The 23,338-nt window shown below is 37.1% G+C and overlaps 1 protein-coding gene across 1 annotated transcript in view; it reads right to left on the reverse strand.

The window, feature by feature from the left end:
- LOC117345122 (5-hydroxytryptamine receptor 1-like) overlaps positions 1-21,441 on the reverse strand; it is a 49,875-nt gene extending 28,434 nt beyond the window's left edge. Inside the window, exon 1 of the mRNA XM_033908083.1 lies at positions 21,353-21,441. The gene's annotated coding sequence lies outside the window, so the exon portion shown is untranslated. The remainder of the gene's footprint in view (positions 1-21,352) is intronic.
- Between the last annotated feature and the right edge of the window lie 1,897 nt (positions 21,442-23,338).

Consider the following 23,338-nt stretch of genomic DNA (forward strand, 5'->3'; position numbering starts at 1 on the left):
TCTATTGCTATGATACGCCATAGCAATGCCGGTTGTTGTTTTAATTAAGATACCAATCACTTCAGACGTTACTCATTGGTGCTTGTGCGCCATCCTAACCTTGGAATATTCTTCCTCGAAAAAAAGTTTTAAATTCTAAAATAAGGAGGGGAAATTGGCATGGCGCTACATGACCGAGAATGCGACCCAATTAGTTACGAGAAGAATGTAAAAAATGAAAAAATAAATAACTAATAAATAATTTTCCTTTATTTGAAATGACATGTGCATTATAAAAGATACAATCGAGGCAGACACATAAGTCGTACAACTACATTTAAGATTTATTAGTTCGATAAAGTAAGAGATGGCATCATTAATTTTCGACATCTAAAAATGATTGCCTTCGCTATATATACTGTATCTGCACTTCTAAAATATCATTTGGGGCCGCGGTGGCCCAGTGGTTAAGGTGTCCCGACACTTTATCACTAGCCCTCCACCTCTGAGTTGCGAGTTATAAACCTACGTGGGGCACTTGCCAGGTACTGACTGCCAGGTACTGACCGTAGGCCGGTGGTTTTTCTCTGGGTACTCTGGCTTTCCTCCACCTCCAAAACCTGGCACGTCCTTAAATGACTCTGGTTGTTAATAGGACGTTAAACAAAAACAAAATCTAGCAAAACCAAACCAAGCATTCCTAAACATATTGATCTAGATAACACGAAATGAGCATTCTTTGACCCGCTTCTGTTATACATTGTATATCACCATACGATGTGGCCGATCTTAGCGTGGAACAATTACCGATCTAAGCACCATCCGAATTATAAATTCAATACGACTTATCTTAGGGACTCAATGAGCGGAGAGAATATATATGATAGAATGGATGAGATTGCGCACGGACTTAGCGGTCAGTACCCAGGACCTGTCGTCCCGAGGTCACTCTTCTTCGGACATCTCAGTTCGTTCGGTCGTTTTAAAGCCCTAGTAATTAGTTTTAGTCCTATTCCAATTATCATGATTTCCGTGACAGGTGTCGAATACTGACAAAGAAATTAACAACAAAAGACTCCGAGGGATGCATGTTGATGAAAACCATATGGAAGTCTTATGATCGACATATTGATCTTATTTGGATATATTCTATTTTCTGGTGCAACATGAAGTTTGACATGCCTGATGCTTGTTGATAATATGCCTCGTGGTTCCGTTGTCACCACCATGACTTTTAGTTTTGAGAGTATGACTTAACCCTGATAGGACCTTAGAAGACGCTTACTCTTCAGGAGCACTGGTCCTATTCTCCATGTATTCGGGAGTCTATGAAATTCTGTAGTTTTGTTCACATTTTGCCCTCGTTTAATGGACTTTGAGTTTAGATTACTGTTTCTTTAATATGGTAGTATTCTTTGTTTTTTACTTCTGGTGTATTTGTTAAAGTGTAATGTGTTGTTGCGTCAATCAAATAAATGTCAAGTTTACTATGCCAGTGTTTTGGGTTGTTCAATTCTTGACATGGGATCAATGTATAGTTATGTAGCTGTTGGTGATTAACTCACAGCGAGTAACACATCAATAATAACAGGCTTAAAAGTCAAGGACATTACAAAATAAAGTTAATCATCGTTAGCTCAAACTTCTGATAACTCGAAGACTCTACTTAACTCGAAATAAGAATTAAGTTTCGACAGTTAAAAATCTGTATCAAATAGACTGGATATATCTAAAGGTTTTAAATTACTCCACTGACATCGAGATAAAGAAATTCGATCATATTCTGCATCAATACCACGAAACATTGATCTCCATAGATGTAGTTACAGCGAATCTTTATGACAGGTTCTGGTAAATAATGACAACGTAGAAATCTTATCAACGGTATCATTATCTTATTTGGATTAATTAACCAGAATGTAATATGTAATTTGGTTTTTTAAAATTTCGATATGTTGTTAGCCTAATATTGAAGGATTTGAATTTTGCCGGATATATAGAATTAATTTTCAACACAATCCCCTCCTTCAGTATCTATACACTCTAACCAGTGGTGCTTAAGGGTCTCAATGCCACTTTTATAGAACTCCTTTTCTTGGCTGTTCAGAAAGTCAACCACTGCATGTATAACGTCATCATCGGACTGGAAGTGGGTGCCTGAAAAAGCTGTTTACAGTTTTGGAAATTGATGGAAGTCTGATGGAGCAGGATCAGGTGAATAAGGGGGATGCTCTATAAATTTAAAGCCACAATCGTGAATGGCAGCCATGGCAATGGCAGACTTGTGAACAGGAGCATTGTCCTGATGGAATAACACACCTTTAGTGAGCTTTCCGCTGCGCTTAAGTTTAATGTTTTCCCGAAACTGCCTCGGAAGTGAAGCATAGTATGTGTCATTGATTGTTTGTTCTTTATTGAGATAATCTATCAGCAGAATACCATCTGCATCTCAGAAAACCGAGGCCACAACCTTCCCAGCTGAATGAACAGTCGTTGCCTTCTTTGTTAGAGGAGGTCAAGGAGCTTCCATTGTTTCGATTGTTGTTTAGCCTCTCGGGTAAAATGATGGACCCATGTTTCATCCATAGTGACAAACCTCTGAAGAAAGATTGCAGGATCTTCCTCAAAAAGGTTAAGGTTAGCACGCATTGATGGGCACCTGGTGTGCTTCTGATCAACCGTCAGAAGTCTTGGTACACTACCTACTACCTATCAGGCCGAAAGATTTATCATTGCAAGATCCTCGGTCAGAATTAAATCTACTCTTTCCTGTGGTATGCCAACTCTACTGGCTGTATATCTTTCTATGACTCCTCTGTCAGTCATAACAGTATCATGAACTTTATTGATGATTTCCTGGGGTTGCAACATTGACAGGCCTTCCAGGACGGGTGTTATCGAGTACCTCCTTCAATACGAGGTTCACAATATATCAACCATCCTTCGTACCTTTGACATTTCTCTGTTTTTGATTTTGAAAACGTCAGCCACTACAAGGAGACTCCGACTCTAATGATCTGTTAGTTGTTTATAATGTAACAAACCTTATAATCAGCTGCGTCATTTGTATTTATACTGGTCTAGATTTAGCGACAAAACTGTTAACATGTGAACAATTGATCACATAGTTACTTGAAAATGTGTATACCATACATCAAAAATAAATGATGCAATCCCTGTGTTGTCAATAGGAAATTGTAACAAAAACGAATGGTCCAAAGCAGCACCCTGCTGGACACAGTAGTATTCCTAATCAATATGTTTTGTTAACACACCTGTGCACAAATGGAACTACCCACTTTGAATATTCCAGGTCAATGCGACAGGTCATTCTGGTTTGACTATACAAAATCGCTGTTTAAATATACTGCTTTGGATGGACTATTTTCTTTTAGAAACTATTACGCAGCTAAATAAGCCAATCAACGACAACGTCATTATTTTTTGATGTTATGGCCTCAATATATACTTCTTTTATTATGGAGTTCTGTTTCACGTCGGAATGCGCGTGTCGTGGTTAACTGTACAAAGGTTTCTCTGCATTTCAGAGACTAGATAAACAAATCTTTCATCAGTAATAAACAACATCGTGTTGTTGGTAATATTCGCGAGAGATTTCATATAGCTATATACACGATAGTTTAATAACTAAATACCGTGCGAAAAATTTACAAACAATGGGTGTGTGTAATTTAGTACCTGCGCAGTGGGACCCATTGGGACAAGCGGGAAATGTTAGCAGCGTGAAATTTATCAAGAAGATCCTACGTCATTATCGGAGAAAGCACTAAAATAACGGAGTTGGCAGAGGATTTAAAAATATTTCACAAGAGTGGAAGCGAAATAGATTATCCGGAAAGGCATACGTTTGCTTGAGTACTTTGGGTTAAGCTTAGGACAGTTAAATCAAAGTGAGAGTGATGCCAATTTCTTGGCGATGAAATAAGATGGATGGAACCTGAAGCCTAAAATAGCCTCACGTGTTTGTCGTCATCAGCGATTGAACATTACGTGACCTACCGATTTCTAATCAACATCAAAGCCACACAACCGCGTCAACAGAGTATTTTCTCGAAAGTCACACTTCACAGAGATCTAATTTCAGCTCATTGTAATAGTACGAATCGGTATGTAGTAGCGGACAACTCTTTGGAATAGGTGTGTTTGTCTAATTGAAGACAAATGTTAGAACATGCTAAAATTATGAAAATGAAAAAAAAAAGAAAAAAAAAGAAAAGAAATGCAAATGTACAATACTGAGTGTAACAGGTATATATTTGTTAAAACCACGAATAAAGTTCTTATGATTTTATAAATTTGCTAAGTGAATCTCTCGAGGCTTTCTGGCATTACGCAGTTCCATCTAACGATAAAGCATAATTACGTTTACACTTATATTGAGAAAATATATAGGCATGTCTGTTGATGAAATAGACTCAAGTCACGCGTTTTTCACACTTATCCTTGGGAAACACATGTCCGGCCATGTGAACCGAGAGAAAGATGAACATGCGGAACACGTATGCTTACTAAATATGGTAAAAGTATTACCATGTGAGGACACGTGAGAATAACTAATTAAAAATGATGATATGGCGAGAAAAGATCTATTGCAATAAAAGTAATAATATCGAATAAAAGTTATATCTTAACACACCTTCGGAATTTCTTTTTGTTAATAATCATTTCGCATCAGTCATCATTTTGATTGATGACATGGAACGCCACGCACTTTTGTTAACAAGGCGTACAAGCTTCATCTATCTGCTGAAGACAGCAATAATTCATGGCATCTGTAATACAACCGAGGGGCCCAACCTCACAACATCTATAATATCACCGAGGGGCCCAACCTTACGACATCTATAATATCACCGAGGCGCCCAACCTCACAACATCTATAATATCACCGAGGGGCCCAACCTTACGACATCTGTAATATCACCGAGGGGCCCAACCTCACAACATCTATAATATCACCGAGGGCCCAACCTCACAACATCTATAATATCACCGAGTGGCCCAACCTCACAACATCTGTAACATCACCGAGGCGCCCAACCTCACAACATCTGTAATATCACCGAGGGCCCAACCTCACAACATCTGTAATATCACCGAGGGGCCCAACCTCACAACATCTGTAATATCACCGAGGGGCCCAACCTCACAATATCTATAATATCACCGAGGGGCCCAACCTCACAACATCTGTAATATCACCGAGGGGCCCAACCTCACAACATCTGTAATATCACCGAGGGGCCCAACCTCACAACATCTATAATATCATCGAGGGGCCCAAACTCACAACATCTGTAATATCACCGAGGGCCCAACCTCACAACATCTATAATATCACCGAGGGGCCCAACCTCACAACATCTGTAATATCACCGAGGGCCCAACCTCACAACATCTATAATATCACCGAGGGGCCCAACATCACAACATCTGTAATATCACCGAGGGGCCCAACCTCACAACATCTATAATATCACCGAGGGGCCCAACCTCACAACATCTATAATATCACCGAGGGGCCCAACCTCACAACATCTATGATATCACCGAGGGGCCCAACCTCACAACATCTGTAATATCACCGAGGGGCCCAACCTCACAACATCTATAATATCACCGAGGCGCCCAACCTCACAACATCTATAATATCACCGAGGGCCCAACCTCACAACATCTATAATATCACCGAGGGGCCCAACCTCACAACATCTATAATATCACCGAGGGGCCCAACCTCACAACATCTATATCACTGAGGGGCCCAACCTCACAACATCTATAATATCACCGAGGGCCCAACCTCACAACATATATAATATCACCCAGGGCCCCAACCTCACAACATCTATAATATCACCGAGGCGCCCAACCTCACAACATCTGTAATATCACCGAGGGGCCCAACATCACAACATCTGTAATATCACCGAGGGCCCAACCTCACAACATCTATACTATCACCGAGGGCCCAACCTCACAACATCTGTAATATCACCGAGGGCCCAACCTCACAACATCTATAATATCACCGAGGGGCCCAACCTCACAACATCTGTAATATCACCGAGGGGCCCAACCTCACAACATCTGTAATATCACCGAGGGGCCCAACCTCACAACATCTATAATATCACCGAGGGGCCCGACCTCACAACATATATAATATCACCGAGGGCCCCAACCTCACAACATGTATAATATCACCGAGGCGCCCAACCTCACAACATCTATAATATCACCGAGGCGCCCAACCTCACAACATCTATAATATCACCGAGGCGCCCAACCTCACAACATCTGTAATATCACCGAGGGCCCAACCTCACAACATCTGTAATATCACCGAGACGCCCAACCTCACAACATCTGTAATATCACCGAGGCGCCCAACCTCACGACATCTGTAATATAACCGAGGCGCCCAACCTCACAACATCTGTAATATCACCGAGGGGCCCAACCTCATAACATCTATAATATCACTGAGGGGCCCAACCTCACAACATCTGTAATATCACTGAGGTGCCCAACCTCACAACATCTGTAATATCACCGAGGGGCCCAACCTCACAACATCTATAATATCACTGAGGGGCCCAACCTCACAACATCTGTAATATCACCGAGGTGCCCAACCTCACAACATCTGTAATATCACCGAGGCGCCCAACCTCACAACATCTATAATATCACCGAGGGCCCAACCTCACGACATCTATAATATCACCGAGGGCCCGACCTCACAACATATATAATATCACCGAGGGCCCAACCTCACAACATCTGTAATATCACCGAGGGCCCAACCTCACAACATCTGTAATATCACCGAGGGCCCAACCTCACAACATCTATAATATCACCGAGGGCCCAACCTCACAACATCTGTAATATCACCGAGGCGCCCAATCTCACAACATCTGTAATATCACCGAGGGGCCCAACCTCACAACATCTGTAATATCACCGAATACCAAGCTCACGATATCTGTAATATAACCGAGTCGCCCAATAGCCTCACGATATTTGTAATGTCAGCGAAGATCAAGCTCACGACTTTTGTAACATCAATGGGGTGGCCAAACCTGATGACATCTGTAATATAACTATGGCGGTCAAACCTCATGACATCTGTAATATAACTATGGCGGTCAAACCTCGTGACATCTATATAATATAACTATGGCGGTCAAACCTCATGACATCTATAATATAACTATGGCGGTCAAACCTCATGAAATATGTTATATAACTATGGCGGTCAAACCTCATGACATCTGTAATATAACTATGGCGGTCAAACCAGGAGACATATATAATATAACTATGGCGGTCAAATCTCGTGAGATCTATAATATAAATATGGCGGCCAAACCACGTGACATCTATAATATAACTATGGCGGTCAAACCACGTGACATCTATAATATAACTATGGCGGTCAAACCTCGTGACATATATAATATCACTATGACGGTCAAACCTGATGACATCTGTAATCTAACTATGGCGGTCAAACCTCATTACATCTGTAATATAACTATGGCGGTCAAACCTCATGCCATCTATAATATAACTATGGCGGTCAAACCTCATGACATCTATAATATAACTATGGCGGTCAAACCTCGTGACATATATAATATCACTATGGCGGTCAAACCTGATGACATCTGTTATATAACTATGGCGGTCAAACCTCATGACATCTGTAATATAACTATGGCGGTCAAACCACGTGACATCTATAATATAACTATGGGGGTCAAACCTCGTGACATCTGTAATATAACTATGGCGGTCAAACCTCATGACATATATAATATAACTATGGCGGTCAAACCTCATGAAATATGTTATATAACTATGGCGGTCAAACCTCGTGACATCTATAATATAACTATGGCGGTCAAACCACGTGACATCTATAATATAACTATGGCGGTCAAACCACGTGACATCTGTAATATAACTATGGCGGTCAAACCTGATGACATCTGTAATATAACTATGGCGGTCAAACCACGTGACATCTATATGATATAACTATGGCGGTCAAACCTCATGACATCTATAATATAACTATGGCGGTCAAACCTCGTGACATATATAATATAACTATGGCGGTCAAACCTCGTGACATTTATAATATCACTATGGCGGTCAAACCTCATGACATCTGTAATATAACTATGGCGGTCAAACCACGTGACATCTATAATATAACTATGGCGGTCATACCTCGTGACATATATAATATCACTATGGCGGTCAAACCTCATGACATATGTTATATAACTATGGCTGTCAAACCACGTGACATCTGTAATACTGTATAACTATGGCGGTCAAACCTCATGACATCTGTAATCTAACTATGGCGGTGAAACCTCGTGACATCTGTTATATAACTATGGCGGTCAAACCTCATACTATCTGTAATATAAATGTGGCTGTAACTGTCCTGATATCTGTGATATAACCAAAGAGCCCTTTTCTTGTATCACCAAAGCGGCCACACCTCTTGACATATGCTATATTATTGAGATGCAGAACCCCATGAGATCTGTGGTTTTAGAAACTATAACTGGCAAGTCAATACGGCGGCCGTGCCTTACAATAAATATATTTTAACATCAAAGACTGATTTGTTAAGCAGATGAAAGACATAGTCTAGTGGATTTGGTAATTAATTGTTTGACGTTTATGTGCACATGATATTTATACGTTGGATTAATTAGTTTATGTAAATATTCATGCACATCCATTGATATTAACAGAATAGGAAAAATCATTCAAATGTTGTATATTTAATTGAAGTGTGAATTTCTAATGTAACTCAATAATAAAACTCTATACCTTTTGTTCGAATTGACAATGTCTTATTAATTGCTTATACACCAAGCTCAATGGTTTTCAGTTGACACACGGACGCATTTTAAATGTCGGATATAATAATATCATTGTCTTTACATTGTCACCTACTGATATTGGATATCATTTCTGGGAAGTAAGCTCCTTTTAGACGACAGTTGTAGTTTCAAAAAGGAATGTTGACTCCTGTAAATGAAATATTTTTTCTGCTGCACAACAACACACGCGCGATAAATCAGTCAAACCCGATATTAAAGCATACATGTGATTCGAAACAATAGAGGATAACTACATTGTATTCTACCCTTATTGATCACATAAGTCATGAATAAATCTAGACAAAATTATAAAAATGGCACGCTTACCAACAAAAAAAAAAAAATAGAAAAAAAAAATGCTGATTTGCTTCACAAACTATCAATTACAAGTAATGAAATATATGTGAATACCGAAACTTTTGTTTTTGATTTGATTTCTTTGGCCATTGAAAGCTTAAACATTTGTATGTACTCTTTATATAATAGTCGACTAACATTGTATTCATAACTTAATTTATATTCAAATAGAATCTTCACACGTGCATGCGTGTCTCGTGCCTAATTCGATTGCCAGGTACGATCTTGGTAGGTACTTTAGCCGTCTGCATGTTGCCAGCGATCTCTCACTGGAATAAAGCGAGTATCGGGCGACAATCATGGATATATCGATTGGAGTTCTCGTTTGTAGTCTCGGGTCAGGGGCCGTGTTATACTACCACGTGTTTTGCTGTATCACTTGCGTTTCGCTCATCAAATTTCCATTTAATTAGCCTCGGAATGATAAATCGACAATTTAGATTGGCCCTAGAACAGTAACACTCCACACGTACAGAGATTTATCAGGGAGAAAGAAATTTACTGGGAGATACCGCAGATAAAAACGAAGAAAAAAATAAAAATAAAAATAAACAAATACATATATAAAAAAGTCCTTTCCCCCCCAGCTCAGTATATAAAACTTATTACCACGCAAACACTTTATGCAGATGTTGAGCCCTTGTAGTGCCAACATTAAGTCTGTAACCATGACATCGTTATACAGACGCCATCTGACAAATCAATCTGATTAGGTTCAGTTTCGTTTGCATTCATTGTGAAAATGTATATGTTTTATGCATACGTTGTATATGAAAACCTCATCTTTTCGAGCTCTTATAACACAAACACAGTGCTTAACTCGAAGTAAAGACTCAGTTCTCATAGTAAAATGTATATATATTATATATTCTGTTACCTTCAATACTCTGGATGTCTCGAAGGTTTTTCATAAGATCTCGAAGCTTTCTGTATGACCTCAACTGGCTTCGAGGTTATGATGTTCGACAGAATTCGTCTTTATCGTTCTTATGAATCGTAAATTGAAATAATGACATATACTGCTGTCATGTAAATGAATCCCGTTAAGAGAAGGTTATTTACCAACTAGTACCTCATGATGTTTCTTTAACAAACGCAGTTGTCATTAATGTCAATAACACATCTTGGTTTTAACATTTTGTGGGTATATTATTGCACTTTTTGATAAGCCTTTGACTAGAATGGTTTTACCTCCAGCATACAGCTAGAATATAATTAGCTCCTACACCTACATGTTGCTAAAGATAACATCAGTATGGAATTAATTTTATAAACTTTGGAATACACTTTTGCGGGTTGAATATAAAAGAAACTTAAATTTGATACGGAAGTATAAGTATTAAACCGCCTTCTTTGGAAATCATGTTCCTTCCATTCTCACGTGAACGCAGACAAATTAATCATAACGCTGTAAAGACTATTGTTTAATTTGTCTGCAATCCTGTGAGAATTATAGGACAATAATTGTCTAAAGAAGGTAGTTTTAGCCTTAATTATATATGTTTTTTTGTATAACAACAGCACTTATGCAATATATAATTTTTATTTACAAAATCGTGTTGACGAAAAGAGGACATTATCGATCAGCGAGTGTCGTGCACGCTATCAACGTCATTCCTAAGTGACAAATAAATAGCTATTTGGGGAAATCCACTCAACCTTTAATTGAAATCTAAATACCTGTAAAGGTTATAAACTGTATAAGGATAGCTGTGGCTTCTAGGACAGAGATTTGAATGGGAGAGTACACACACACGGCTACCACCCTCGCATCTTGTCTTCCACGTGCAACCATAAAGGACCCTTGTGTAGAAAGTTAAGCTTCCATTATATTTACGACCTCGACTTGATGTGTCCACAACTAGTGTGTACCGATGTACTCTTTGTCTTTATTGTTAGTTTGACTTCAAACCCGCACAAATGAAATACTGGTGTAAGAATAATTTACATGTTGTGGCCGCCCGCTGTAGTTTGTAATGTATCAATCTTACATATAAAAATATCACATATTTATAGTCATCACCACTTCCCATTATGTTTTGTTGTCAAATAAGCTTTCGTCTTTTGTTATCTTGTCCTTTTATAGCGACTTGTGACGCACCACAATGGCTATTTTCGTATTTTCAGAATACATAATACGTATGAACTTGTTGTGAGGTCGATTAAACACTATACATATTATACGATACAGTTCTATTTAAGGACTTGAGATGTTATCAACATTTACGCGAGGGACCATAACATCTGGACATCGTCGTGTTTTACAACCCACGATAACACATTTGCATTTAATTAATTTTTCTCAAATCTTTTAATGTAACTGCTAATGTGATGCAATGTGATTTTGAAACGCGGAAGCAACCATTCACAGATACCGTCTCTTGTTTTGATTGGCTGAAATGTAAAGGAAGGGAATTGTTGTATTGGTAGCATTCTCGTAAAGCTGAAAACCCGTCCATAATGCTTCTATTTCATCCCTTGCGGATACCCACGCGAAGTGATGTTTCACGTATAAGTAAAAGTGGTTTCCTTATAGGGAACTTTATAATTATTTTATTTAGGAAAAAATACTACAAATATAACCGTAATACTAACATTAACAATCAAGATGTCAACGTCAAGGTAAGGAAACAAAGAAAAATGACTGTTGTCTCGTTAACGGTATATACGAGTATTTTAAATGACTTCTCGTCAACGGTGTACATCGTACGTAACGTCTCGTTAACGGTAAAAACCAATCTTATTTTTCAATCTGTTGACAACCGTTGATAAGCATACACCTTACGATATAGCGTGTATACCCTTTACGGACGAATACTTTATAGTTATATATTTCAATTTCTACTCAAGTTGGACTCAATGAAACTACCAAACTTAATCTGTTTCATTTGCTCATGAATTTGACCAGATTAACACTGATCAGTACGTATGAATACATGGTTAAAATCCTTCCGTGGAACGATTTCACTTTTTCTATATATTGTTGGTATAAACATGGAATAATTATTAAAATTATCAAATTTATAATGTATTCTTGAATTCTATGAAAGACCAGATATGCTAGATACTTCTATTTTGACAAAATAATGCTATTTTCAATCCTAAAATTGCGGACTATTTTACTCGACCGACTAGACATGCACAATCCGGAACTCCTCGGGCTTTTCCGCATTTGGACTTGCACAAGCTTCGAGACATTAATATCTAGACCGACTTTTTTATTCGAAAAACTGCAAATTCGCAGTTCATTAAATTTGTCTCAAGAGCAACTCAATTCATGACCCCATGAAATCGACCAAATCAAGATTCAATCCTTAATTGATACGTATTCGATGTACGTTGATAAGCCTGCCTCTTCCGTTGTCATAGATACGGTCTTTATTTTGGGATATAACTAATTCGAAATATGACCTGAATTTGTATATTGGGTCTTGTCGATGAATAAGACACCTAACCCTCCCGAACACGTCTTTTTATAATGTCAGTGGTTTAAACAAGTGGATAGGACATCTAAATATCAACTTAGCTACAGTAGGTACATGCATTGTACAAATCCTTTCTAGAACTCACCAGCGATGGTTAAAAGTGTGAGCATCTAGATGAGAAGTCGGGAATATTCAAAATGAGCCTGAACAAATGTTAGAATAAATATTCATTAACACGAAAAATGATACATTTCATATATATTTGGATACGTATGTATTCTAGATCTGCCTTTTGTGTATATGCTGTCTTCCTTTTAACAAATTTGAGACAGAATTATGGTTTCTTGAACATATCCGCACCCTTTCGATTTAAAACCAATGTGAGAGTGTCGACCTGTTATGACACCTCAGAAGTCGGTTAATGGCTATTCCATACAAGATTATTATTACCCACGCACGCCTCCTTATACAGCTTCCCCAAATTATCGAGCGAATTACTGGTTACATTAAAAGCAGGCATTAGCAAAACTTGAACAATACCAAGGAGAAAATATTCAAAAACTACAATTGATTAAGATTGATTACAAACATTTCCGCTCACGTAATACATTTGTTATTCTTTATGTCGCGTATCAATCATATACATCATGGCCGCCATGTAACATTTCCAAAGAAAGACAGGAAGCTTGATCCGAGCTGGATTCATTACTGCTCAATTGCGCAAGGCCTGGGGCATAAAGAAGAATTTGTCTAAAATCTGGATAAATTCTTACATGATGCACGATAAAATAATTCTCCCCCAGTAACCTTTACGTCTATGGACGATAAAGTAATTCCCCAGAGTAACCCTTATGTCTGTACAAATGTGTACTTTCTTAAATGCAGGGTAAGATTTGATGACCCTTCTGTATTTACCAGTCGTCTGGTTCCTTAATTCGTTACACAATTCTGAGATTTGTCCACGTCGTCAATATTGATACTGGACCATGTTCCGACGAGCGTTGCTTTTTGTGCATTTGGAATGATTCAATAATGATTCCAGGGAGTGGATTTCCCCGGATATTAGCCTAATCAAATAAGACTCTATATAATATACAATGTATAGAGAACTGGCCAATCCCTGTTATTGTAAACCATATAATCAAAAAGCGATTTACATGTAATATATAAATGTTGACTTGTCATTGTAGGCGTCTTCCGAAGGCTCAGTGCCCGGGCGTATTCATGAAACAATTTTCATGCTGAGCATGACATCTGTCTTCAACCAAATATCTTTTAATCTTGATTCAATAATAAAATCAGCATTTAAGAAAATCCTAAACATTGTAAAAAATTGATACCTTTAAATTTTTTCCCCAATTTTTCTGGTTATCACTGAAAAAATATTGAAGTATTATTATTAGTAGTATATTAGTTCATATATCAGAATTACAACCAAAAGTATTTTACCCTGATACAAACTGGTTTTGAGCCCGAGATCGGTTTCACAGGCCACGGTCTTCTCATCCTGATACTTGTCATTGTTTTCCTTGTAAATCAATATGTTGGAATTATAGATCTTCTGCACCTTCCCATCCAAATTTGAGCAATTCTTTTGAACTATTTCGATTTTACGATTTGGTCGGCTCCTGTCATCAACGGCTTTGGCTATTAGAATCTTTGATGGGTCCATGAAGGACAGAAGTATGGTGCAATATGATTCATTTTGGCTCTACTCGATCTAACTTTTAATTTGTTTTGAAAGGTTTTCATATCTTGTGTGTCCCTTTTGTACAATCCTTCTAGATGAACACCGATCACTACAACCGTACACACGAGACTTGTTGGCACGTTAAGACGATAAACACTCAACTGCTCGTGAAAGACTTGAACAGAAAACATTTTTACTTATGAATGTGCCCCCACTGTATTACACTAGTAACTAGTTGTCGGGAAAGGACTATAACAACAGACTGCTCGGATAGATACAATAGGCCAAGCGACTATAATACAGCGTCCTTCGTATTAGTGCGGTTTGATGAGTATATCATAAAATAGAGAGCGATCAACGGCAAGGTTGGCATTATTGAACATGCTAACAATATACTTAATTTTCAGCAGAAATGAGCAATCACAAAAAAAAAAAGAAAAACAAAATTACACAGATTTCCAATTTAGGTCCATATATATCCTTGCAAGTTTCTACACTTGATAAATTTAATGTATTTTATACAAGTATGGACTTCTGTGAGGTCTATCGTTGATTTATGAACCTGGTCTGAATAATATTCACCGGGGATAAGGGCGAAAACTGAAACTCACATTTGTTTAACTTTGTGGCATTTTAGAATGAGGTTAATGATTTTTCATTTCAAGAACACAAGATTAACAATTAAATTAACAAGTGGAGTACTTCAAACAAAAAAACAAAAAAACAAAAACAAAAAAACAACAAAAAAAAACAACATAAATAAATAAAGAAAGAAAAGATGAAGGTAGATGAATACCATAGGAATGTTTAATTGTCCACATCATGATCTCATTTGAAAATATTTTATTTCCTTGTGCGATATGAAATCAGACGTGTTCAACACTTCATTTTGAATAATTTCTCTGGACTGACAGGTTCATATTTAAAACGTTAATTGCTTCATGAAAAGGCATATTTTAGCAAAATGACATGAACTAGTTTTATCCATAATACAACAAGGTAGCAATATGACTCGATCCTAAGTGCCATCCTTAAACTTACTGGATAACGATAATGAGTCCCTGACTTAAGCCAATCATAGGCAATTTTGATACCAGCATACAACCTACCATGGAAATTGTCTGTCGTGAGGTGAATACACCATCAGTAACACAGCAGATGGTGCTATTTGTGGTGTTGTGTGACGATGAAATGTTCTGTCAGCAACACATAAGCAACACATAAATGAATGACTATAAGTGTTATTAATCGATTTTTTTCAACATCACTTTAAGGTATTCTGAAGATAGTTATTATGATTTAGGTTATGTCTATTGTAAAAAAACAAAATAAATAAAAACTCGAAATTTGTGAAACTAATACAAAAGGCATAGTTGTTCAGCACAAGCACGTCCATGATATAGTATGTATCTCGCTGTGAATATGTAGGATGGAAATGAAGTGGCAATTACAGTCTAATCGACACAATGACAGCAATAGTAGCATGGTACACAGTGGACGATTATATAAAAAAAAACTCGTCTAAATTGGTGTGTTTAGATGAAGTTTAACAAAGTTATTCTAAACGGTTTAAAGGAAGAGATGTAGTAAGGAATCGCTGTAATCGGTAAACTTGTCTATTTCTATGGTAGCAAAAGTAATACCATAACATGAAAACTCCTAGCAGGGGTCATAACAAGACCACTCAATTGATATTTGTAGGAAATTCGTGGAGTTATCTTAATTGGGTATAGATATAGTCAATACAAATTCTGAAATTAATTAACTTCACAGATTTTTAAATTCGTAGCCACGAAAAACATTGAAGCTGAAAAGTGCTCCATAGCACAAGGCTCTACTAGACAACTTGATGGTTATGTGCAGAACATTCTGTGAAGTTATCTTGAAGAGTTTTGAAGACATATGCATACTCCAGAAGCGTCCTCGGACGGACGTTTGGACGGATTAACGTCCTGACGGAACTGTTTGTATATGTCCCGTCCAACGAAGGCTACATTGTAATCTGAAGACCATCAAAAGCAGAAGGTGAACAGGTATTCCAAAAATGTGAGTGTTTTTACTTTAACGACGACACCCACAATGTCAATCAAGGTTAAATCCAGGTAATTTCATATTAAAACCTGAAAAAATGAGGCAGATATAGCGGACACATCGCCAATAGGACAGATACTTAATCAGACCGAGAATATGGAATTTACGTAAGTAACCCTCAGCAGACTTTTGTACAAAGTTCAGAATGTCTGTAACTTCAATCATGACATCTAACACGTGTATAAAAAAACTCACAGAGAGATCGTGTCACATCACTATGAACGGAACCACATAAGCATGCATTGAATATTTCTGACATTACATCGTATACGGAAACAGAATATTTTCCAATGAAAGTCGATCATAAAACTTTCCCATGGTCCTCATCAACCTTCACCCCACGAAAACCAACGTGGCATATTGTTATAAGCCAAAGTACACCACTTACTTGAATAGTGATATTTCCGGGTGACACATTTGATCAAACCATGACGTATTGATACATGAAACTGCACTTTTTACCTCTCGCGGAAGTAACTTGGTATTTTATATACAACAAATTACTAACAAATGACAACAGTCGGCGACCATAAAATGCTACAGAGCGTCATTAAGTAAGCATCACCATGAAGGATACGCAATTATTGACCTGTATATTAAAAGTAGTTCCTTAATATTGTGTTGTATGTCATTTTATGGTTCCTGTTATTCCCTGTACAGTAGCGCATTTTGGGACTACTTTTATGTTCATTTCATAGTTAAACTTCCTGTCATTTACAATATGGTAGTGTATTTGGGGACTACTTTCATGGTCATTTCATAATGTAACTTCCTGTCATTTACTTTAGAGAAAGTTATCTTTGGACTGCTTTTATGGTCATTTTATAGTTGAACTTCCTGTCATCCACTATTCAGTAGCGTATTTGGGGACTACTTTGATTGTCATTACATAGTTGAAGTTACTGTCATTCACTATAGAGAAGCGTACTTGGGGACTACTTTTATGTTTATTTCATAGGTAAACTTCATGTCATCCACTAAACAGTAGCGTATTTTGGGGACTGCGTTAATGCTTATTTCATAGTTGAACTTCCTATCATTCCCTATACAGTATCTTATTTGCGAACTTCTTTTAGGGTTATTTTATGGTTGAACATCCTATTATTCACTAAACAGTAGTGTATTTGGGGACTATTTTTATGGTCATTTTATGGTTGAACTTCATGCCATCCGCAATACAGAAGCTTATTTGGGGACATTTTTTATAGTTATTTTATGGCTGAACTTCCTTTCATTTGCACAGTTGCGTAATTAGGGACTACTTTTATGGTCATTTTATGGTTGAATATTCCGTTATTCACTGTACAGTAGCGTATTTAGGGAATATTTTTATGGTCAAAGGGTTTATTTCAAAGAAAATTAAATCAGCTTTTTCGTCAACACAACATAATTATTACGGTAAATATGTACTGTACATGTTGTGTATAAAGGGACATTCTAATTCATTTAAATCCCTTTCGCAGTTAACGGGAGATTTGATCAGTCTTGTATAGGGATGAATATGGATATTACACTACCGTCCATACGGCTTACCTGTAGATACAACGGACACATCAGGCTGGTCTTACTGAATCAGAAAGTAAGATTAGCGTCTGGTCTTACGGAATCAGAAAGTAAGATCAGCCTCTGGTCTTACTGAGTCAGAAAGTAAGATAATCCTCTGGTCTTACTGAATCAGAAAGTAAGATCAGCCTCTGGTCTTACTGAATCAGAAAGCAAGATTAGCCTCTGGTCTTACTGAATCAGAAAGCAAGATTGGCCTCTGGTCTTACTGAATCAGAAAGTAAGATTAGCCTCTGGTCTTACTGAATCAGAAAGTAAGATTAGCCTCTTGTCTTACTGAATCAGAAAGTTAGATCAGCCTCTGGTCTTACTGAATCAGAAAGTAAGATCAGCCTCTGGTCTTACTGAATCAGAAAGTAAGATAAGCCTCTGGTCTTACTGAATTAGAAAGTAAGATAATTCTCTGGTCTTACTGAATCAGAAAGTAAGATCAGCCTCTGGTCTAACTGAATCAGAAAGCAAGATCAGCCTCTGGTCTTACTGAATCAGAAAGTAAATTCAGCCTCTGATTTTACTGAATCAGAAAGTAAGATCAGCCTCTGGTCTTACTGAATCAGAAAGTAAGATAATCCTCTGGCCTCTGGCAAATTTAAATGAAATAGAAGCATTAGTTTACCACACACTAGGTATTCTGGTAGGCCGCCAGAAAGGTGGAGAACGGCTAAATGCAATCTATAACGTGAAGCTGATTCTATACAGCGGCAATATCTATTCTGATCTTTTATCTGCAATGTCCTCTCCTTATAGAGACCCTAGGACTGACATGTTTTCGACATTTGATGGGACAGTGAACAGTGTGACGTGACACACCACCTAAGGATACACAAATGTAACAATATGCAATAACATCATTAAAACCCTGTTTTGATATTCTTATGATGGCCTTTTCATGATAATGTTTTCAAGATATTCATCATGGTCATCATGATGCATTTAACGATACATTGTAGTAATATGATAGCAGTTTTAATGTTTAAATTGTCATCTTACATACGATAAACTTTATCACTTCTACCACTTTTGAATGTGAATTGTACTGTGTGTCCATACCCAATCACGTAGTACTTAACTGAGACATGGTCAGATTAAGTAACGAACATGAAGGATATCTGATACAGTCTGTAACACTTCTAATGACTCCTAACACGATAAAACACTTGTATGATCTTTTTTTCATTATGCGTATTCGGCTCGTATTTTATCCAGTTTATATTTATTTTAAATTTTAAGCTGAGGTTCGATTGTGTACAATTCTAAAAGTTCGCACCCAGGAAAAGCTGATCACTTTGTTGAAATGTTGTTCTTTTGGTTTTGAGACCAGAGTCCATTCATTGTACAGAGACGAGTATCTACTCACTATATTTAGATAAATGTCCATTACATTCCACGAGACCAATGCCAAGTGTTTATTACACTTCCGGTTATGACGATACGATGGGTATATGTGATATTCTACCACAATGCCCTGTGTTATTCAACTCTCGGACCATCAGTTAATCATTACAGCCGTTGATTAACAATCTCTTTATACCACACGTGGTATAAACTCTGTACGCATTTTGATTGGCTAACACGGTGAACTTTGACCCAAGCTGCAATTGTTATTGACGTAATCAATAATCTAATGACGTCACATCACCGGGTCCCGGACGTCACCGGTACACTTTATTTGCATACGCGAAATTATACTTGGCCACGTTTCCCTTTGATTCAAGCCGATATTATTGTGGTAGAAACAGGTCACACGACTCGAAATTGTTGGATATGGAATTTATTTCACACTCGTAAGTTATTTTTTAAAAGTTGCAAAAAACACTCGCTAAAGCTCGTGTCTTTTGTAACTTTTAAAAAATAACTTACTCGTGTGAAATAAATTCCATATCCAACAATCACTCGTTGTGTAACCTCTATTTCTACCACAATACCCTGTGTTATTCAACTCTCAGACCATCAGTTAATCATTACAGCTGTTGATTAACAATCTGTTTATACCACACGTGGTATAAACTCTGTACGCATTTTGATTGGCTAACACGGTGAACTTTGACCCAAGCTGCAATTGTTCTTGACGTAATCAATAATCTAATGACGTCACATCACCGGGTCCCGGACGTCACCGGTACACTTTATTTGCATACGCGAAATTATACTTGGCCACGTTTCCCTTTGATTCAAGCCGATATTATTGTGGTAGAAACAGGTCACACGACTCGAAATTGTTGGATATGGAATTTATTTCACACTCGTAAGTTATTTTTTTAAAGTTGCAAAAAACACTCGCTAAAGCTCGTGTCTTTTGTAACTTTTAAAAAATAACTTACTCGTGTGAAATAAATTCCATATCCAACAACCACTCGTTGTGTAACCTCTATATCCTAAATGATGAGACGTCATACAATTTGTGTGAACCCTCCGTCGAGACCCTATCATGATATTGATATAAATATTTCATTCTCTTGGAGATCGTTGAAATCCCGTGTAAAACCTGAAGTTGGTAAATGTGGACCCTCCTTATATTGACGGTGACCAATACAAAACAATGGTGATGTGACCTTAAGGAATACTTCTTGTTTTTTTATCGTTTACTTGTTTGTAAACTGCATTTTTTTTTTTACAGATATTCTAAATTACGCATTCACACTAATCAGTCATGTGTGCACCGGTCTGGCTATGAACAATGTAATCCTACGCGTCAAATTGTAAACAATGTTTTCGTTAGTAAGGTTACATAACGAACACACATCGAAAATGTAAATATAATTAAATAAGTAACATCCTTGTCTCTCAACTCTGCAGTAAGATGGAGAAAATTCACACCGGTAAAAGTGCGATTACACGTTGCTAGCGTAAGACAAATTAACAGACAAATAACACGGTTACAGTAACAAAAGATACTGCTTACATTGTGAATATTAATATAAAAGCAAAACGTTTAAAGACAAATTAAAAAGAATATCGTCAAGTAGAGCTGCAAGACAGATTGAATGAGAGAACACTATTTATCAGTGGACATTACATTAGATATTTCAGTGTAAATTGCCAGAATATTTTGCTAAAGTCTGCTAAACTTGATTTTACCCAAACAAGCACTTGGAACAAGTTCTCTAATCATCAAATTAGTACACTTTAATATTAAATGTGCAAGTGTTGAGTCTATTACCTTATGTCGGATTTACATAGTGAAGTCACAGCGAAGATATTTGAGATACATCTGCATGAATTTGTTAAGGAAGAGTGAATAGATAACATAAATGTTACTACTCTAAGCACTAAGATTCAGGGATGGAAAATGCAAAAAAAAATATACTTACATTTTTAATGCGTATTAAGTAAGTAACCTGATCCATCAGTAAATTACCATGTTCCTGTTGAATACATGACCTTCCATCCACGTAAATAAAGTCTATGCACGAACATCAAAGTCATGTCGTTATCACAGAGCGTAAACACTTCCGGTGATGACGATGTACGACGCTAAGTAGAGGCCGGAAATGCGCAGTTCATATGTCTAGTCGAAGTTTCCGGAGTTTTTATTATAGTCTTGTAGGAACATCCGATCGACACATAGAAAATAGATAGTCTGGCCGTTATATACACATTGTGAGCAACCTAACTAATTAATTAGCTTGTTGAAACATTTTTGAGAGGGTGGAACAATGTACACATTGCATACTTTGATAAAGTTTTACTTTTACTCTCCCGACAATATTTTTTGTACTTAATTGTTTATAGCTCATGCAAGTCATTGCTTGCATAAGAATTCGATTGGAAATACAATTTTGATAATGACGATGTATCGTAAGATAATGTATAGGTACATTTTATTGTCATGCATACTAAATAAATTAATGTATAAATCAATTGATATACGCTTTTGGCAAATACAAAACCTTATAAAGTTCCGGATTGTTTATTCAGAAAAAGAATAAACTCATTATACTACTTTAAATTTGAAACCAGTCTTAGGACACATCACCTTTTTAAATCCTCAAGCATGTGACCTTCCAATTTATCTTAACAAATACCATGTCTTCATAAAGTTCCGATGAAATAATTAACACGTCATGTTGAAGAAGTATGATAGATGAGGATGGTTGTCTTGGTGTCAGAACTTCCAGATTCGCTGTAGGTCTTTCTGATTTAATGACGTGTTACCATTGGTTACGATGTTTCCTTAGGTCCTGTTGCTGTCATATTATTTTTACTTCAGTTCGGATTTCTTTGATTCTGCTGGGCTGTATTGTTTACGAAATAAAAATGTGAGATGTTCTGACGGGTTCTCGAGGCTCTGTTATGTAATGGCAGGTCCATTCACTAAATACTATCATTAGGTTTATAAAACCAATGAGTTTTATTTTCTATATTACAAGCCCTTAAACTAAGCCATCTTGACACAAACGGTATGCCTTCTACTGGCAAGACAGTGGGATATTGACGCACAAATTGCAAATTTTACGAAGAAAAAAAAAAGAATTCAGTATCCGAAACAAGTCGTATGAACTTAGCTTTTGTAAATAGGTTGTGTGGTTAATTTGTACTGCTTTCTGTTCTTTCAAAAAACGCTGTACAATATTGCTTTTGTGTGTTGAATCATCAATAAGCTGTATGTGTCGGTCATCCCTCCATTGGACGCTTTTTCATGTTATTTTGCAGATGGGTTGGAATTTTCAAACATTATGTCGCTATAAAATTTAAAAATTGATTGTTTCCCGTCGCCTGTATGGCACTGGCCTTATAGAATTAAAACAGTGGCATCTATATTTCGTCACATTTTATACGTTTGGAAATCAGTGGTATTGTTTTGCCTTTTGAAAAATATTATCTATTGGCCTTTGGATTTCAAAGGAGCATGCCAATGTCTTGACTCGTGAAAGCAAATACCATGCTTTTTTTTTAGAACTTTCCTGCATAATTTAAACGTATCAATAGCTGGAGGATCCATCGAACACAAAACTGTCTTAGACTCTAACGTTTGGTTATATGTGGTATGGACTGTATTCTTTAATGTCAACCTTGGCACAATCTCGGAAGCACCATAACAACTATCCTTCTTAACTAATGATTCCGAAGCAATGCTATTTTTATGCAGAAAAATGGCTTGCCTTGCCATGGTTTCATTTTTTTTTTATATGATTGTTACCATCATTAAACAGTTTTCAAATAGCCGACAACAGTCCCATGTACTTCGTGGTCTGTAAAGACGCTAGGCCATTTCATATTCTAGTTAAACAAGAGCCATGTATTGACAGAATGTATTGAAAACCCTCTTTACCCAGACAGAGTGGAACATTAATCAT

The sequence above is a fragment of the Pecten maximus genome, chromosome 16 (assembly GCF_902652985.1).
Source record: "Pecten maximus chromosome 16, xPecMax1.1, whole genome shotgun sequence".
Taxonomy (NCBI): Eukaryota; Metazoa; Mollusca; class Bivalvia; order Pectinida; family Pectinidae; genus Pecten; species Pecten maximus.